Source organism: Topomyia yanbarensis, chromosome 2, assembly GCF_030247195.1.
Source record: "Topomyia yanbarensis strain Yona2022 chromosome 2, ASM3024719v1, whole genome shotgun sequence".
Classification (NCBI taxonomy): domain Eukaryota; kingdom Metazoa; phylum Arthropoda; class Insecta; order Diptera; family Culicidae; genus Topomyia; species Topomyia yanbarensis.
In genome coordinates this window covers 3058534-3077871 of record NC_080671.1, presented here as the reverse complement: position 1 = coordinate 3077871, position 19338 = coordinate 3058534, and the positions used below count along the sequence as shown (strand labels likewise).

The 19338-nt window shown below is 37.9% G+C and overlaps 1 protein-coding gene and 1 long non-coding RNA gene across 3 annotated transcripts in view; one reads left to right on the top strand and one right to left on the bottom strand.

Annotated features, from left to right (window-relative positions):
- Positions 1-19338, top strand: part of LOC131678920 (uncharacterized) — a 466403-nt gene that overhangs the window by 370959 nt on the left and 76106 nt on the right. The window lies entirely within an intron of this gene.
- On the bottom strand, positions 467-15423 carry LOC131678923 (uncharacterized). Its single transcript, XR_009303759.1, has 3 exons — positions 15307-15423; positions 12030-12177; positions 467-539 (listed from the first exon to the last, which is right to left on the bottom strand). It is a non-coding gene; the product is annotated as an uncharacterized LOC131678923 (long non-coding RNA).

The following is a 19338-nucleotide window of genomic DNA, read 5'->3' as shown; positions in this document are numbered from 1 at the left end:
TATAGCCCCAAAAAAATTCATTTAAAAAAAATTCCAACATACAGTTATAAATTCTTCAAACGCAGTGATAGTGTGTTGCTATATTTTGCAAAAATATGTGATTTTGAAGTATCTACAACTTTTTGAAATATTGCAGTATGTCAAAAATCATATAAAAAAGTAGTAAAGAACTCTTTTTAAGGGCGTATCTTGATATGCATTTCCGTCTTACCCTGTAACTATTTCTCTTAAGAAATAAATATTTTTTATTGTCGGCAAAATTTCTCATTGAGTAAAGAAAAGGTAAATACCGTTTGTGTTCAATACAAATATATACAGTACAAGTACACATCCATGAGTAACAACGATAATTGAACATCTCCGTATCTACCAGAATACAGCGCTGCAGAAAGAAATACACGTGTCTGACACTCATAGAAAATATTCACATACCTTGTTCAAGCGAGCTTCGGTAGAGAATTCCGCAGCATTTCGTTGTGTATTTAATCCTCATGATAAATATATGGCTGCATAGTGATTTAATTCGTCTGAAACGGCATCTGCAGACAAAAATAGAAAATTCCATCAGTTCAATCACACATACATACATTAAAGAAGCTACTGATAGCCACGTTATCATGGTTAAAAATTTAGCAAAATTCATTGTCGGATGCAATCGAGACTTTTCAATAGTAGTAATACGTGCGATACAGTTGTAACCTTTTTATGCCAAAACTTGTAAATCCTTGCACCAGCTGTGTAACTTTCGCAATGGAATAGACCATGAAAGCGGGTCCCATGGGAATTATATATACAAGAATGAGGAACGCCTTCCACTGGTCCTTGGGTACACTTTAGGCTCAAAAATAAACAACAAAACAGCATATCAGTAGCGCGGGAGCTGACAAAACGTTACTCGACCGTGACTGAGTTTTAACAGCCTTAGTCAGATAAACTGCACGTAGTGCTGGCTGAGTTAAAACAGACCATATATATCGCTAGCAGTAGTCTCTGTATGATAGAATATCGCATCTACATTCCTTCGTGCGATGTGGAGGTCGACGGTGTGGTCAGCGATGCGGTTTTTACCTGTCGATGTCAACGGAATTCAACAAATTACACTCAATAGTAATCGTATATTGGAAATACCATCCGACTCACTTCGTGTGATTTTCGACGGATCTGATCTACCGATTTAATTTAAAGTGTTAGAGTTCGCCAGCTTTCCCGCGATGCTGCAAATGTGGAAAAAATGCGGACGATACTTGCAAAAAGTATGTTTACTATGGAGAGAATAGACATGCCCAACGTACAAGCTGTGCGCGGCTAAACGAATGCGATTTGTCAAAGACTGCAGACGATCTGACGTAAAAATACTCAAAAAAGCTATCCCCCTTACCCCCGAAAACTCCTACATTCTCTAAACAACTAAAGATAAGGCCACTTATGACCCCTGCGAGGGGTATTCTGCCTCTCCGAAACCTCAAGACAGGACCAAATCTGATTACACCCAAACCTCCTCGTAAGGGCTCTAGGCTATCCCAAACAGGGGTACAAAATAAAAACCATACATCAATAAAAAATGCTGCTGCAAATCCGAAAATACCCCTGGTTTTGAGAAATTGAAATACAATCAGCACTTCCTATGGCCAGAACTTGAATTTTCTGACATCCTGAACTTAATATTCGCTTTCTAAGTTGGTGACCATCTTAACCCATTCCAAACGACAAACGAAAAAAACATATTTTTCAGCATTTTTACGCTTAAGACATGATAGTTGAATGAATTGCGATGTATTCTAAATCAAAAAACATATTAATCTATGCTCTGTTCACCAATTTCAAAAATCAGTTGGAAACAATTACTATAAAATTGTACAAGTCATGTCTAGTGATGCCATATGGCCATATATTAATAAGTTTCTAGCTGCACTAGAAGAGCCCCATTCAAAAGAACAAAGTTTGGAAGAGCAGATACCGTGAAAGTTTCGAAATGAGGCTGGTGGAAAATAAGGTGTTTCCTTATACTCCTCGATATTTGCTGAACGCTATAGCTTGCAAACCAAAATTTTCGCTGACTGAAGCAAAAGATTCTTGAAGGAGCCAACTTCGCCATACTTCGCAATTGAGGACCCGGTCGGACACCATTAATCTCTACTTCCCGGACGGGTACATAAACAAGATACTTCTTCGTACACGACCGCCGAATGTTATTTAGTTGAATCACGGGAAATTAGATTAGATTAGTATTAGTATTAGATTAGATTAGTGTTAGATGGATATAATCTATAACGAAAAGGAGACTTATCGGTATTCTTTTTGCCATCGGAGGCTATTTCGAATATGTTAAATTACTATTGCCGATAACGATGTCAGCCATGAAATGTGAAGACGTGTTTCGAATTGGACTTTCTAAGGTTCAGTAGCCATGAAATATTCCGTTTGGTCGTCTTGAACACGACGCATCTTTTTTAATCGTGTATTTCAGAATCAAGACAATCCCTTATATAATAGGTGTGTGCGTACAGAGCCAAAATATATAGGGCAACACGCGATCCTGGAAACTGTATACTGCGATAGTGATACGAAACTTACATCAAATCAGACATCAAACAGTTTTCTACACAGGATTTTTATACGACAAACGAAAGGGGAAAGGTGGTAGACATTTTCAAGCAAATTAAACTGTCGAAGTTTGCCCAGAAATATCTAGGGGGGGTAATGAAGGGGAGGTGTAAGGGTAGGTTTGATGTAGGGGAAGGTGTAAGGGTAGGGGGGCGATGCTACACTCAACTGCATATTATTGCTTCCATTTGAGAAATTGGTTCAGGCATCACCGATGAACCAATGTGATCTTTATTGTGGTATATACCTGGAAGCCAATACTTACGGAATTGTCGCTAGTGGACAATATATTCAAAGAATGTTTGATTGGCAATCAGTGATCTAGACCTACGAATCGAAGTAATTTGGCGACCATTTCAATAGATTTTTGGTCTCTGAGGTAGTACGATTGCAATGGCTTATATGGGAAATTCCAGTGTAACCTTACTAACCAACCTGTAACTCCGTCAAAAAACAAGTGGCACCGAAAAGTGCCGCATCGACAGTGGGATTTTCGCAGCAAGCCACAGGTAGCCACATTTGTTTACCGCGGCGGTGGAAACGGAGAGAGCGCTGTGGTGGTGATACCGACGAGCAGCTTAACCGGAGAGAGTTTTAAAGTGTTGCAGGTAGGCCTATTTCTCTACTGAAGAAGCAACGCGACGAAGAAGGACAGCAAGTGTCACATTGTCAAACAACGGGCACCGAGTTTACAAAGTAACGCATGAGGTGTGTTCTACAGGTATAACAGGTATATTTTTCATTCCTTTTTGTGATAGTTTTTCTTGCTAGGTAAAATGGATGAAGAGATGGGAGAACGAGTAACAGACCCTCCCCCTAAGCCTTATGCTGAAAATGTAAATCCGACTAGAATTAAAATTTACCCAGAGTCGTCAACGGGACCATGGATTGTATTTATTAGGCGTAAAGTAAAGGCGCTAAATATTATTCAAATTTCTAAAGATTTGACTTCGCGATTCTCGGATGTAAAAGAGATCGTCAAAGTCAATAAAGATAAAATACGCATTGTCGTTGGTAGTCTCAAACAAGCCAATGCAATTGCTTCTTGCGAGCTTTTTACGCGTGAGTATAGAGCGTATATTCCTTCAAAGGAAATTGAAATTGATGGGGTTATCACAGAATCGAGTTTGACTGTTGATGACATAATTAAGCATGGGGTTGGTCGTTTCAAAGACACCATACTTAAAGACGTAAAAATACTTGAATGCAAGCAATTGCATTCAGTATCACACGAAAGAGATAAAAAAGTTTATCGACTGTCTGACTCATTTCGAGTGACTTTCGCTGGGTCTGCGCTGCCCAACTATGTCATTATCGATAAGATTCGTCTCCCTGTTCGCCTTTTTATCCCTCGTGTAATGAATTGCCTTAATTGCAAACAGCTTGGCCACACAGCCACTTACTGTTCCAATAAGGCACGGTGTGGCAAATGTGGGGGTTCTCATCAAGAGGATACATGCAATGAAAATTCAGAAAAATGTTTAATGTGCGGAGAAAACTCGCATGAGCTCCCTGCATGCCCCATTTATAAATTGCGCGAGGATAAAATTAAACGATCCTTGAAGGAGAGGTCTAAGCGCTCCTATGCAGAAATGTTGAAAAATGCTACCCCTAAGCCCATCTTCTTAGAAAACACTTACACATCTCTATTTTCGGAACAGTCTGACTCTGGCGGAGCGTGCGAAGGTACATCATTTGTTTTACCCGGAAATTCCAGAAAAAGAAAACAGTCTTCTTTTCCCAAGCTGCCAAGAAAGGGCCTTAAAATTTCTCCACCAATAGATAAACTGCGCCCAAAACCGAAAAATTCCGATTCAAAACCGAAATCAATTCCGCCCGGTTTTGGGAACGTACAATCCAAACAGAACACCATTACTGGAAACAATAAAATTTCGACTTCCTCTGAGCCTCAGCCGGGGGTAGGATTATTGAAATTTTCTGAAATTGTTGATTGGATTTTTAAAGCATTCAATATTTCTGAACCACTAAAGAGTATACTTTCAGCTTTCCTCCCAACAATTAGAACATTTTTAGAGCAGCTGATTGCTCAATGGCCCATCCTTGCAGCGATTGTATCTTTCAATGGGTAATTCACCTCCTCCAATGAAAGATTCCATCACTGTTTTACAGTGGAATTGCAGAAGTATCATACCTAAAATTGATTCCTTAAAAATTTTACTGCATAATTTAAAATGCGATGCTTTTGCTCTATGTGAAACATGGCTTACCTCAAACATTAATTTCAAATTAAATAATTTCAACATTATTCGCCTAGACCGAGACACCCCGTATGGAGGAGTGCTTCTAGGAATTAAAAAGTGCTATTCTTTCTATAGAATTAACATCCCCTTGCTTGCGGGCATTGAGGCTGTAGCTGTCCAAACGAACATTAAAGGCAAAGACATGTCTATCGCTTCTATATATATACCTCCCAAAGTTCAAATTGGACAACGTCAAATTTTTGAGGTAGTGGAATCCATGGCTACTCCGCGTCTGATACTGGGAGACTTCAACTCGCACGGAGTATTGTGGGGTTCCCTCTACAATGATAATCGATCCTCTTTGATATACAATGTTTGTGACGAATTTAATATGACAGTTTTAAATACTGGCGAAACAACACGCATCCCCAGACCTCCTGCACGTCCAAGTGCATTAGATCTATCTCTGTGCTCGACATCACTTCGGTTAGATTGCACGTGGAAGGTTGTACCTGATCCTCACGGTAGCGATCATTTGCCAATCGTTGTTTCAATTAACAGTGAATTAGGCCTTACGAATTCAATCAATGTTCCTTATGACTTAACACGAAATATTGATTGGAAAACATACGAAACATTAATTTCCACTTCTCTTGCTTCGACAGAAGAGCTACCCCCTACCGAAGAATATGAATTCTTAGCGGGTTTAATTATTGAAGCAGCAGAACAAGCCCAAACGAAATGCAATCCTGGAATGACAATAAATAGACGGCCCCCTAATCCTTGGTGGGACAAAGAGTGCTCTGATGCATATGAAGCTAAACAAGTTGCCTACAAAAAAATTATGAAACAGAAAGGGGGTATACGTGAGAACTTTGAAAATTATTTCATTTTGCAAAACAAATTTGACAGTATACGTCGTGCCAAAAAATCTAGTTATTGGAGACACTTCGTTAATGGCTTGTCAAGAGAAACATCAATGAGTACTCTTTGGAACACAGCCAGAAGAATGAGGAAACGAAACGTGACTAATGAAAGCGAAGATTCGTTGGATATTTAATTTTGCCAAGAAAATTTGTCCCGATTCTGCTCCTGCGCAGAAAATCACTCGCGATGCTCCCACAAGTAACGATTTCATGGATTCGCCTTTGACAATGATGGAATTCTCAATTGCACTCCTCTCATGCAACAATAATGCTCCGGGACTAGACAGAATTAAATTCAACTTGGTGAAGAATCTGCCTGACCTAGCAAAAAGACGCTTGTTGAATTTATTCAATAAGCTTCTTGAGCAGAACATTGTCCCGCACGACTGGAGACAAGTGAGAGTTATCGCTATTCCAAAACCGAGAAAGCCAGCCTCCGATCATAACTCGTATCGACCGATTGCAATGCTATCCTGCATCAGGAAATTGTTGGAAAAAATTATCCTACGACGTCTCGACAATTGGGTTGAGGCGAACGGCTTGCTATCAGATACCCAGTTTGGTTTTCGGAGGGGAAAGGGAACGAATGATTGTCTGGCGCTTCTTTCGTCAGAAATCCAACTCGCTTACGCAAAAAAAGAACAAATGGCGTCTGTGTTCTTAGACATAAAAGGAGCATTCGACTCAGTCTCCATTGATGTTCTCTCGGAGAAGCTACATCAATGTGGTCTTTCACCGATATTAAATAATTATTTATACAATTTATTGTCAGAAAAGCACATGCATTTTTAAAATGTTTTACACTGATGGGTCACGAATCAGTGAGGCCACTGGTTTCGGTATTTTCAACAATAATTTTTCAATTTCTCTCAAACTTGCAGAACCCGCCTCTGTTTATATAGCGGAACTAGCAGCAGTTCACTATAGTTTGCAAATAATTAATACTTTACCCCCGAACCATTACTTTATCCTCACTGATAGTCTCAGCACAATTGAAGCTCTACGCTCAAAGAGGATTGATAATCAAGATCCATTCTTTTTGGGGAAGATACGAGAATCTCTGAGTAACCTAACAAGAAAATGTTATAAATTTACCCTAGTGTGGCTCCCCGCCCATTGCTCTATTGCGGGCAATGAGAAAGCTGATAATTTAGCCAAGATTGGTGCACTAGATGGTGAAATATATGAAAGACCCATCGCTTACAATCAATTTTATAGCGCTTCTCGACAGAGGACACTTGCTAGTTGGCAAACATCTTGGGACAATGGAGATATGGGACGATGGCTACACTCAATTATCCCTAAAGTATCAACGAAGGCATGGTTCAAAGGATTGGATGTAAGTCGGGACTTCATCCGTGTGATGTCTAGGCTCATGTCCAATCATTATACTTTAGATGCGCATCTCCGTCGTATTGGGCTCGCTGAGGGTAATCATTGTGCTTGTGGAGAAGGTTACCATGACATTGAGCATGTTGTTTGGTCCTGCACTGAATATCGTGAAGCCAGATCACAATTAGTAGATTCTTTACAAGTCCGAGGAAGACCAATCCATGTTCCTGTTAGAGACATCCTGGCGTATCGCGATCCTCTATACATGGAACTTATCTATCATTTTCTAAAAACAGCGTCTGTCAAAATTTAATTAAATTCATCTCCTCATACTCTCATCCAAGGCTAATCATTCACCAATTAAAGTGTCCTAGAATATTTAGTTTTTAAATTTAGACAATAACAGAAAAAAAAGTAAATAAATACACCCGAAAATACTAGATCATTATGAAATACAACAATGTAAGGAAAAAAGCAAACAATAAAGTGATTTCAGTGTTAGTTTTAGACAAAGTACTAGTATAGTTAAAATTAGTCTTAAGGATTTTTGTAACGTGCTATGTAAAAAAAGAAACTGGCGTAAAAAGCTTTTGCAAATGCCGTGTCAAATAAACGTATGAAAAAAAAACCTGTAACTCCGTGACTTGTGACAAAATATATCTTAAACCTGATTTAAAAATTCAGTATATTTAGAAGCTTCGAATCTGGAAACCCAATTCCTAACACGGTTCATATTTGGAGAGTGGCAAATAATGAGACAAATAGCACCGTTCTAGAATACAACCACGTTTTCTCTAATTCGTTCATTTAGCATGGCTCATTGCGATAACAAAATGTAACTAAAAATATAAATAAGTAAAAACATATATAATGTCCATTTAGGATCTCGAGCACGCAGATTTCGATGACGCTTCTTTCGCGATAGGAAAACATTTATTTAGTCGTCTACTCATTGACAGTGCTGGCTGTTGAATTTGGGGTGCTTGGTGCTGCGTTTGTAGTTAACGCCTGAACAGCTGCTGCTTGTGGTTCAGATATTATTGAATCCTCTATTTTCAACTGAGGTGCTGTGAATAAGTAGGCAGTCGGTCGTGATGAATTCTCCTCACGATTAGGATTCTGCTTTTCATTGGTGCATCACTTAGTTTGTTTAATAGATGTTCCGTGAGGTTTGAGTGCTACAGTGAAGTAGGCAAGAATAGATCTTTCGATCCACATGCTCACCAAAAGGCATACCCGGCAAGAAGTTTCTTGTAGTATCAGGAGTAACGGCTTCCAATTCTCCGAATTGCGGCATGTTTTAACAATTGGCTCACGAGGGTTACGTGGTGATAGGTCATATAGCCTTACCACCATATTATCATTTTCAATATACACGAGAGTCTTGATGGCAAACGCTGTTATTTTCAACGTGTTTTAAGTTACTTAAAATAAGTTTCGGCTTGGTATAACCTGTGGAATATCAGTCCGCTTAGGCGATGATACTGAAGATAGCCTTCTTCCATAAATTTAAGAAATAGCGTTCTTTTTCATGCCACGGGCAATTTGTTTGGTTTTGATTTTGAATTTTAAACCTTTAAAACGACCAAATGGATAACAACTTGACCTATCAGCATCAGCATCAAGTTGAATTTTGAGTGCTGCAAGTTTCTATTCCACAAAGTCACAAAAAAAGAAAAAATAAATAAATAAAATCACTTATAACAGTCCAGATAGGAAATTCATTGCTGGGGGTGGACATGGCGTACTTGGTAAATCGAGTGTATTGTACGCAGCCCATCTGGGTTCGATTCCCAACCCCGTACATAGGGTCAGAAAAATTGAAACCTCTATAATCGAAATAAAACTGCCCACTTCACTGCAATCCGAGTGTCTGATCAGAGTCGTTTACTGTCAACTGCGGATTTACGGATCTGAAAACAAACTGCCCTTGACAATTATGCGTTTAGTAGAATTTTGGTGTTTAGAAACTACAATACTATTTAAGAAGATATGTTAAGTATTGACGATCATCACTGGATACAACGAAGGTGACAATGATGGCACAACAAAGAGAAGTGAGATTAATTTCATTTGAGATTTAACAGAACAGACGCTCTCAACGATGTTCGAGTGATGAGGTTGCGACATGCCTGATCTAACCTAACTTACTACCCGACTCCATGCACTGGAATTATAAGGCTTAATGCTCAAACCAACACGGAAAAAAAATTGTTCCCAATATCGTGAATAAAGTGCCATGAATTCTGGAACAATCACGTTTTTACGTTACGAAAACAGGACCATGACCAAAAATCATGGCTTTTATGATATGTTCGATTTCCCTTCAGTAACGCCTGTATAACGCTTTCATCAGTGGAAATATTTGATGTTGTTTTGTTAACTTCAGTCACGGTTTCCGCCAAGAACTAGTTCACAGCTTTATGAACATTATTCATAAAACCAAAGGTTGACTCATGATTTTTTTCTGATATAGGAACAATAGATCATAAAATCAAAATGTTCTATTTTTTTGTTATTTTTTCGTGAACTATTTCACAAAATTCGGAATTTTATTGATGAATCCAATGAACTAATTCATGATCCCTAATATATAAGTCACGATCCAAAATCCGTGCTCGTGAAATGGTTCAGAAAATCATCAAATATTATTCATACATTCGTGAACTTGTTCATGATTCCTAATATATTAGTTACGATCCAATATCCATGCTCGTAAAATAGTTCACAACGTCATGAAATATTCATGTATTCGTGAACCGGTTCATGATACCTAGTATAATAGCCACAATTTACCATTCGTTTTCGTAAAATAGTTCACGAAATCATAAAATATTATTCATGTATTCGTGAACTGGTTCATGATTCCTAACATACGAGTGAAATAACATACTACTCATGACTAAAATATCACGATAACGTGAATGGAAATTACGAACATCGCGTCTAAGATCTTGAAATCATGAACTTTAATACCGCTAACGTCATGAGAATTCACAAGAATCGCGAACAAGCTCTTGAAATCATGAACAACGTTTGACTGTCGACTGTGTATTCACAAATCATCAACAAGAATCACAACAAAAACTACAGTAACCCAACCAACCATTCTAATGTAACGCCATGTATATATTCTAGTCGAACTGGTTTTAGAAAACACAAATAGTTTCATGAATACGAGGTTTATTATTCATAATTTCAGGAACTTGGTCACGGTTTTCGTAAATCGTTCAGTTCACGAAATCGTGACCATTTGTTCATGAATTTATGAACAGATTTTTTTCCGTGAAGCTACGTATGTCAGAAGGAAATGCAAAACCTTTTTCAACATAGATGGCTAATGTACTCAGGGCTATTGATATTTAGCGATCTAGACCCGCAGGTTCAAGTAATCTTACACCCATTTTAAAATGTATTACATCATTTGGTCATCATGTATTACGTAACTCTGGAATCGGAAGTCGGAACAACTAAAAATTCAATAGCAGCTTATGAGAGCGTTATAGACAGACTGTATACTTTGATCAAAAACAACGTTAAAAAATGTACCACGGCTCATGCCTATGTTAAAAAGGAAGTCAATTGACTTATCAACTCCCTTAAAGATGAATGTGAAACTGAGAACTAACACTCTCAGTAGAACAATACCAAAGATCTTCAAAGGGCAATGGTACCATACCTGTTCTTTGGGCAGATTGGTGAGCTCAAGATACTTTGCAAAACAGTCTATCTTGAGGAATTGGTGGGTTGGCCAATCCGTGCACGAATAATTGAAAGCAATGTTGTAGCGAACACATGTTTCAATACAGCAAAAGTATTACGCTTTTGATATTACTATTTCTTAATTTCCATAATTACATTGCACATTGTGTGGGCAACTTAACAAACAAGGGCTCAACTCATGGCTGTACAGCGTTAACCATCTCGTCTAACAGGTTTTACACAAAACATAAATGGCCTACATATATTATGGGGAATTCACTACGGAGAGTGGGATTCTACACCTTCATTTATGAGCTATACTGCCCATAAAAGCATATGGATTTTTGTCGAAAATGAGTTATCTGTACGATTGTATTCTGTATCACCACTGAATCACAATGCACAAATAAGATTGGGTTGTCCCATCCATAAGGCTTAATGAAAATGTAAATCTTCAACAGCGTCTTTCTCGGCTTGCTGTTTTTCAATATGGGACTCTTATGCTTTTATGGGCAGTATATTTGCCAACACCCACTATAAAATGAGTTTTCGATCATTAGACGAACAAGCCCCAACAGCGACATTGTAATACAAGTGAGACCAATGCCATAACTAACATATATAAACCAATGCCATAACTAACATATATAAATATATATAAAAAACATTAAATTACGATCAATACGATAATCTAACATTTGATGCCAGGGAAAGTTTTAGCGTGAAACGAAATAAAAGTTAAGTAAACTATATAAATTATTTTGTGTCGTCAAATATAGTATCCCCGAAGAATGATGCAAACTCGCGTCGAAACGTCGGGCAAACAAAAACAATTTTTCATTCTTAATCTTCGCCGACTGCTACACCGCATATCCGGAAAATGTCGATTTTTATTGAGTTTACCTCGTGAGAGTGAACAGTTCTCGACAATCATATGATTACGGCTTAAAAGCCGACTGTCAAAATTATCTTTGAAAGCAAATTCCGGACAAACCGTTACTCGCCAATCACAGATGTTGGTAGCAATCAAAAGGGAATTGTTTTCTCTTCCATTAACTGCTATGAACTGTGTTTAGCCAGTGACGGTTTGTCCGGAATTTCCTTTCAAAGATAATTTTGACAGTTGGCTTTTAAGCCGTAATAATTTGTTTGTCGAGAGTTGATCCAAGCAAAGCACCTGATACGAAAATTATCTAGTTTTACATATTGCATAGCTAGGAACATCGCAAAATAGTAACAATTGACGAATAATTAAAACAAATACCTTAATATGCAGTAATTTTGCGACGATCGTTGCGCCGTGCTCACGATGCACTGGTTCACAGCATGAGGCAGCGCGTTTAAGCGGCCACCGCTCGCCCAGGCTTCCGACTACGACAGGAGTAGATCCAGAATAAAATTTCGTAGGCGGTCTGAAATGAACATTGTATTGCTGTAATCAGTAAACAATAATTTTGAATCATTCTTTGTAGCAGATGAACTACTGCGACAAGTATTAAGATCTATTGTGGTAGAATATATTTGTATTTAAATATTTGTCGTCAAAATAGAAAACACAACATATGGACATTCGTCAATATGCGAGCTTCCACATCTATAACATCGGCGCGAAAAAAATCCGTTACGATCCGTTCCGATACTTCTGGAATTTCCAACTGCCATTCATCCCCTCGTACAAATTGTTAAAAAAGGATTAAACCACTTGAAAGTACCAAACCAAACACCATTCTACAAATCCATCAGTGAAAACAAAAATCTCCCTCTTTTTCGAGAAAAATAATAAAGAATTATCCATCAGCAACGATTGAAGCGCTGACGTCACAAAAGCGTAAAGCGCGCTCAAACGGGAAACGGCCAAAAATTGCCTCCCTGCCAGGTACCGCTGATACACAAGCAGAAAAGGGAAGCTGATTCAATTTCCATCAATTCATTTTGCAACCAATTTCCCAGTGTTGGCCCACTCCAAAAGCATAGGAAAAATAGAAAGACATAAAACTTGACGAAAAACTTTTCCTCGGTTGGAACTGTTCTCACATACATACACGTATGCGCACAAACGCTCTCGCATAAAAATCATTTTCATATCATAAAATTGTAAAAAAAATGAAATAAAAAATCATTTAAAATAGTCTCCGCCTATTTTAGATTGTACCCCTCCGTTTCTGTGAATACATTATACAGTCTCTTCGTTTGCTTTTTTTATATCCCCACTCCGTGTCGCAGCAAGCTCTGTGTTTCCATTCGCTTTTTACATCGTTCGGTTGTTCAGAGATGTTGGCGAAGAGAGAGAGCGAGCGAGGCAGCACATTGCACAACGCACTCGCGCCAACCACCAATACACCGTTGGTTGAACTGAACGATCGTTTGGTAGCGGTTACCAACAGAGCAACCGGGAGAGCGAGCTTTCGATTGCATCGTAGCCGTAGTAGATACCGTCTGAGTCCGCATACACGTGACTTTTCCTTTTTTGTATTTTTGAAAAGCTCTCTCTCTCACCAACTTACTGCTGCAGTGTCGACCTCGAGCTACCAAACCAACACAACACCAACCAACTCTCGCACTCTCCGATACCAGAAGCAGCATAAATTTTCGTCAAGTTTTTTTTGCTTCTTTCATCTGTATGTATGTGTTTGAGCAACTTGTGCAAATAAGCCCAATCGCATAGGCAAAACATACACTTTTGAGTTATACTTGTTCAATGGAAATCAACTCTCGTCAGTTCGTTTATACTGCTGAACGATTAAAGACGTGTAACACACGCAACCAGTGTTTGTTTGAGAGACACGCAACCAAACACAAGCAGAAATAAAAAGTTAAAGAAACGAAGCCTTCTAGAGGTATCGTCTCATTATACGCGCGAGCAAAGCCAACTACGTACGCCTCAAGACGAACGGACGGTCGCGAAACCACACGACGGACGGGGTTTGCGAGGTGGCTGGCGCAAGCAAGGAGTAGGTAGTGCACACACCCCGACCGATCCGCGGGTCGCTCTCTTGTGTAATCCCGTTTTTACTATCGCACGGACAACGAAGAAGCGAGAAGAAAAAAAAATTGGATCAAAGATTTCGTGAGTGTTTATCATCGAGACCGATTAATTGCGTGACGAACCTCGAAGGTGAATCATATGTTTTCTTGTTGTTGGCCTTGCTCGGTGGAAGTGTTGTACGTTTTTTGTTTCGGTGAAATGACCAAATATTGGCCCATCCGTTTACAAACCTGCTGCTGCTGGTAGTGTGATTATGCGGTTCGATCCAAGCTAGCGATGTGATAGCAAAACAATAGCAAACTGAAACGAGCGAAGCAAATAGAAAAACAACAAAACGTAGCCTGCTTTGATTCTAGTGATTGCTGTTTCGATAAGATTCAGTGCAAAGAAGTTCCAATCCAGTTGTTAGCTTTTAGTTTTTTTTAAGTCCTTTATTTGTGATATGTTATTGTTACCAACGAACACGACTCCGCTGAGTGAATCTTCTTCCAATATGGTGATATCGAAAGTGCGCTCGTGGGCTTCCAGTCGGGGAGAACATCATCATCACCATCATCATCATAATCATCATCATCGGGAGGACAACAACAATACGGCCATGTCCGTGAAGCGGGAGCTGCTTCGGACTCCGCCACCGGGACAACGATGTAAGCCGAAATAAGTTACATTTTGTTTATAATACACCTTCCTTCACCAAACAAAAATTGTTATTTTGACGGTCATCGCAGGTAGCCGCGCGTTAACAAGCATTGTCTCGCATTTTTCTCGCTGGTGTTTTCACCACAGATTTTATGGGGAGGGTGATGAAACGAGGGTCCTTGTCGGTTTTGTGCAAGAAAACCGTACTGCACGTTATGTACGTTTCATCATCGTGTGTGGAGTTGAGAAAAATGCACCTTACAACTGGTCGCCTTCCGCGATTCCGATTGTGCTGGGTGCCGTCGCTATCTTGCACTTTTTGAATTTTTCGCTTGCTGGTGGCTTGCTATGATTTGCGTCTATGTGCCCTATCACCTATCACTGCTCTGGTGTCGGTCAAAGGGATGAAGAGGGTGAACATTTTTGGCGAATGCATTAGGGGGTTTTTATATTGCTTTCGAATTATGATTTTTATTGAATAATTGATGGAAAAGACCGATAGCCTTCTGTTCGATTTTGGTGCTGGTGGAATTTGCGGTAATTTTCGCAGTGCGGGTGGATTAGCTGAATAGAGTTTGGTTTTTTCAACGTTATTTTTGCGTGGATTGCGTTTCAACGTTTATTCGAAATCGTTGAAGATTTTTAGCAGAAAATGTCTTGACGGATACAAAAACTATTTGACATAAAAGCAAACATGTTAGTATCGGTGGAATTTACAAAGTTATTCTTCAAACGCGAGACTGCGTTTGAATTGGACACCGAAAATCTAGTGATTTTTTTCACCACGCAGTTTTGATTGAGGAGGTGACTAAAATTATGTTCACAGTGATGAGGTCCGACTAGAAATCACGTAGAACCACCGGACATCTCACAAAGTACAAATAATCGGCGAAAAAAATCGAACAAACAGACTTACGTAATTTGGCGTCAATTGAACAGCCATCCTCGCGACGTACTTGTTCGCAGACAACGGCAACATTTTATCCAAGAGCACAACACACACATATGTTAATCATCACTTGCGAAACAAATAATTAGGAATTGATTAATTTCACATCTCAATTAAAGAAATTTATCCCGAATCGAAGCACATGTGGAAAAGAAATGACGAGACCGAAATTTTCACGTGCTTACAAGGCAAGGCCTACTGTTTTTTCACCGACCTATCTGGAAAGCGTTTTCAATGGGTCCATCGCCGCTAGTCTACACTGTATGTTTGCTGTACAGTCAAAGAAATCGGTCGACATTTCGTCCAACGTTGGTGTACCTGTGAAAAAAACACGCTGGACGTTCGGCAGATGTGAATCAAAACCTATTCTCTTTGTCAAATGTTTGACTCAGCGTACTGCTGCTTTTAAAACATCAAGATTTTCTTTTGATTCTAACGGTGTCTCTATATAACATTTCACAAATTTTCAGTAAAAGCGTAACTTGATGGTTTTAGATGTTAAATTTTAAAAGCGACCGAATTGTTATCAACAGAAGAGAATGTAAACAATGAAAGGTTCTCATTGTCAGATAGTAGTTTAAAACGGTTCACTTGTTCTATATTTTCTATTTTAGAGAATCGATTTTAGTTGAACTTATTTCAGTCTTTTTACGATCATAGATTATACACAATGTTGAAGTGTTATCTTATTTATATAACCGTTATTATATTCAAAACAAAAAAATAGACTAAAAATCAATCATAAACTAATGTATTTGTAGCTCTCCAAATCATGCATTTTTGAGTTCTGGGATCATTGGATTATCGAATTTATTAAAAATTTCCCGTTCAGTTTGATCGGTAGCTACTTCGGCGTTTTTTGATGTTTTTGTGAAATTGATTTTATTAATTAATCTATTAATTTTTTTTGGGTTTGGATTTTCGTTAGAACCTGTTGATCTTTGAATCCTCAAATCTTAGAAACCTGAAATCATTAGAATGTTGGATTATCGGAGCATTGAACCGTTGTATTTTCGAATCCTCGATTTTTTTATAAATCATTGGAGCTTGCGATGTCTGTGTCTCTGGATATGTATACCGTTGAATCTTTGGATCAATAGATAGCTCGGTTCTTTCGTATCATAGGATCTTAGAATTTTACATGACTAAATCTTTGAATCTTCCAATCTTTGGACCACTGAACTGTTGAATCTTTCCAATCCAATTTCTAGATCCCACAATTTTCATTTTTTTGTTGTTAATTTGTTATTGCAACTTGGATCATTAGATATTATAATTTTGTGGATCGCTAGACCTTTCTGTTCTTTTAGATTTTTGAATCTTTGAAATTGATTACTGGATCGTTGGAGTTGGGAATTTCTTGCGTTTTGTTTTTTGGATTTGAATCTTTGAATCACCTTTGGAACTAAAAAATATATAGAATAGTGGATTATTTCACGTTTCGATTACTGAATCTTTTGATTAATCATTGGAACTTGTAGTATTCGTGCCTTCTCGTCTTTAGATCCACATATTGTTAATTCTATGAATCTTTGGACCAATGAATCGTTCAGTTCTTTAGTATTTTAGGACCGTTGGTATTCATGGATCTTCTAATTTTTGGTTCTTCGGATTATTTAATCTTTAAAACTTTTGATGTTGGGATAATCTGTTCTTTGAATGCTTGGCCTATTTGGTTCGTTGAATCTTGTAATTCCTGGACCCATTGGATCCTTTTGGCTAGGTGCTCTGGATTATAGGTGATTGGAATTTTTGGTTGTTTAGATCTTCGTATTGTTGGATCTTCAAATGTTTTAATATTTGGTATTCCCAATAGTCTTCTTCAGTGCTTGTCTCACTCAGTCAGATTAAAGCCAACAGCTGAGTAATCCGGACAAGAACGTAGTGATATCTCATCAAAGAAGATTATTGAGAGTGATTTAGATGAGAAGTAAGTTTCAGAATGGTAGCTAGAGCAGTTATTAGTAATGAAACCTAAAACAATTATTTCAAACTGTTTTGATATAAATAGCGGATTGGTTTCCTAACTCTTATGGAATCATTTGTATTAAAATCAATATAATTTTTTATACTTTCAAAGGTATTAGAAACATTAGCTTTATATTCTTTGAATTTGTATTTGAACTTCGAATAATTTGCATAAAAAAATCACTAGACTGCAGCACTGTTACCATTAAATCGGAAGGTTCTATAATTAGCATGTAATACTGTAGATGTATCATTCCCTTCTTCGTGGATTCTTCTGGACACCAACAAATTCGAAATGCTTGCCCTATGTGCTTCCATTTTTCTTCGATGATCTTTTAATGAAATACCATAATCTCTTTTTTGCCTAACATTTCTGGGGCTTTTACCGAAATCTTTATTCTCCTCAAACCAGTGCGTGTTGAGACACTGATGGTTAAATCTTATCAGGAGTCTTTGCCGCTGGTTTGAATGAATCTGAAAAGTTATTTGACGTCCTTTCTGGAGCTGAACTGACCCGTAGCTTCCGGTGACGAAAAACGTTAAAAAAAGCAAATATATCAATCTTCTTACGAAATATCAAAGAATAAAGGATTTATAGCACGCAACAAGTGTGATCTAAGTTTTATGGGCGGCTATAAAACTACCATAGAACCTAGTTCGGTACTAAGGATTCCCTATTATTCGCTAGCTTACCTATACAAGTCAGTACCGTTTCTGGACAATTGAAGCTTGTTTGTAGAGGAGGTATCCAACAATTCTTTTCTCTACAAGGCAAATTGCGTACACGAGGGTAAACAATTCCATTCTGGAGATAGTTAAATATACAATCTTAACGTCTAAGCTATATCTGAATTATTGTTAATCGTATTTGAACAGCCCTATGGCTCTACGAGTAAGCTTTACTGTGCTTGGGATCTTTTTAACATTTATAACTTTTGAAAGATGGATGTGCAATGTTAGGGATACAACTTGAGTGATGTAGAATACACTATTATTCATACAAAATCATATTGATTCCTATATTGCAGTTGAAGCAGCCTATTTTTCAATTTCACTCCAAATTGGACAATCCAGTAACTGGTTTTGTGTTAAAACTGCAAGTTTAAATCGAACCGCCTGTGAATCTTTGGTGGACTTATTTGTCATAACTAACGTGCCCTTTTATTGCGCTTTTAGGACGTATACCCACTTGAGTTAAATTCGGTGCATAATTTCTACGGATTTACAGATTAACTTGTGAAAACTATGGATTTATTATTATTTTTCCCGAATTCTTCTAAAAATATTTGGAAATGTTTCGTATTTGATTTTTTTTATTAATTTTTTATCCTGTACCCCAATGTTGTTGCAGTCTGGTCGCAATCAACCAGAATTCCGAATGATAACTGATCTGTCAAGGCCCGTTTTGAGCTTAGCGAAACAATTTTTTCCTTGACTGCAAACAAGGACAGAAAAATTTCTAAAGTATAGTTGGACCCTAAAACAATACAATACATTGAATTTCAGAATTTCATGCCACCGGTTATTATGATGGATTGATTAGACTAATTTAAACGAGTTCAATCCGAAAGAGTATCGCTAGACAGTACGCCGATGAAAAAGATAAAACATATATAGGATTATAAAGAGCAAAGAGTAAATTTGAATTGATCAAAATTTGTACAAAAAGAATATTTCCTAATTTTTTTTAAAATATAGTTGGGTTTTGCGTTTCGAAACACTCTCACCAGTAACTGGCACAGTCTTGACAAGCAGTTGCTCTAAAAGTCACATGTCTTGTATGATCGCCTAAACAATTTTGGTTTTCTGGTGAGAAGACGTACTCCAAATCTTGTTTTGGAATTGCGAACAAATCGCTTGCTACTATGCAAATTAGAAACTTTGTAATCAATTTCGTAGATTTTCTAATATTTTCAATCTCATGGCATTAAAACAGCAAAAAAAATCTCGTAAGATCGTAGTTTTTAACTTTATTGCAGTTCTTTATTTCGCATGAACTGATGTTCATTAATAGATCTGGTTCGAGAGGAC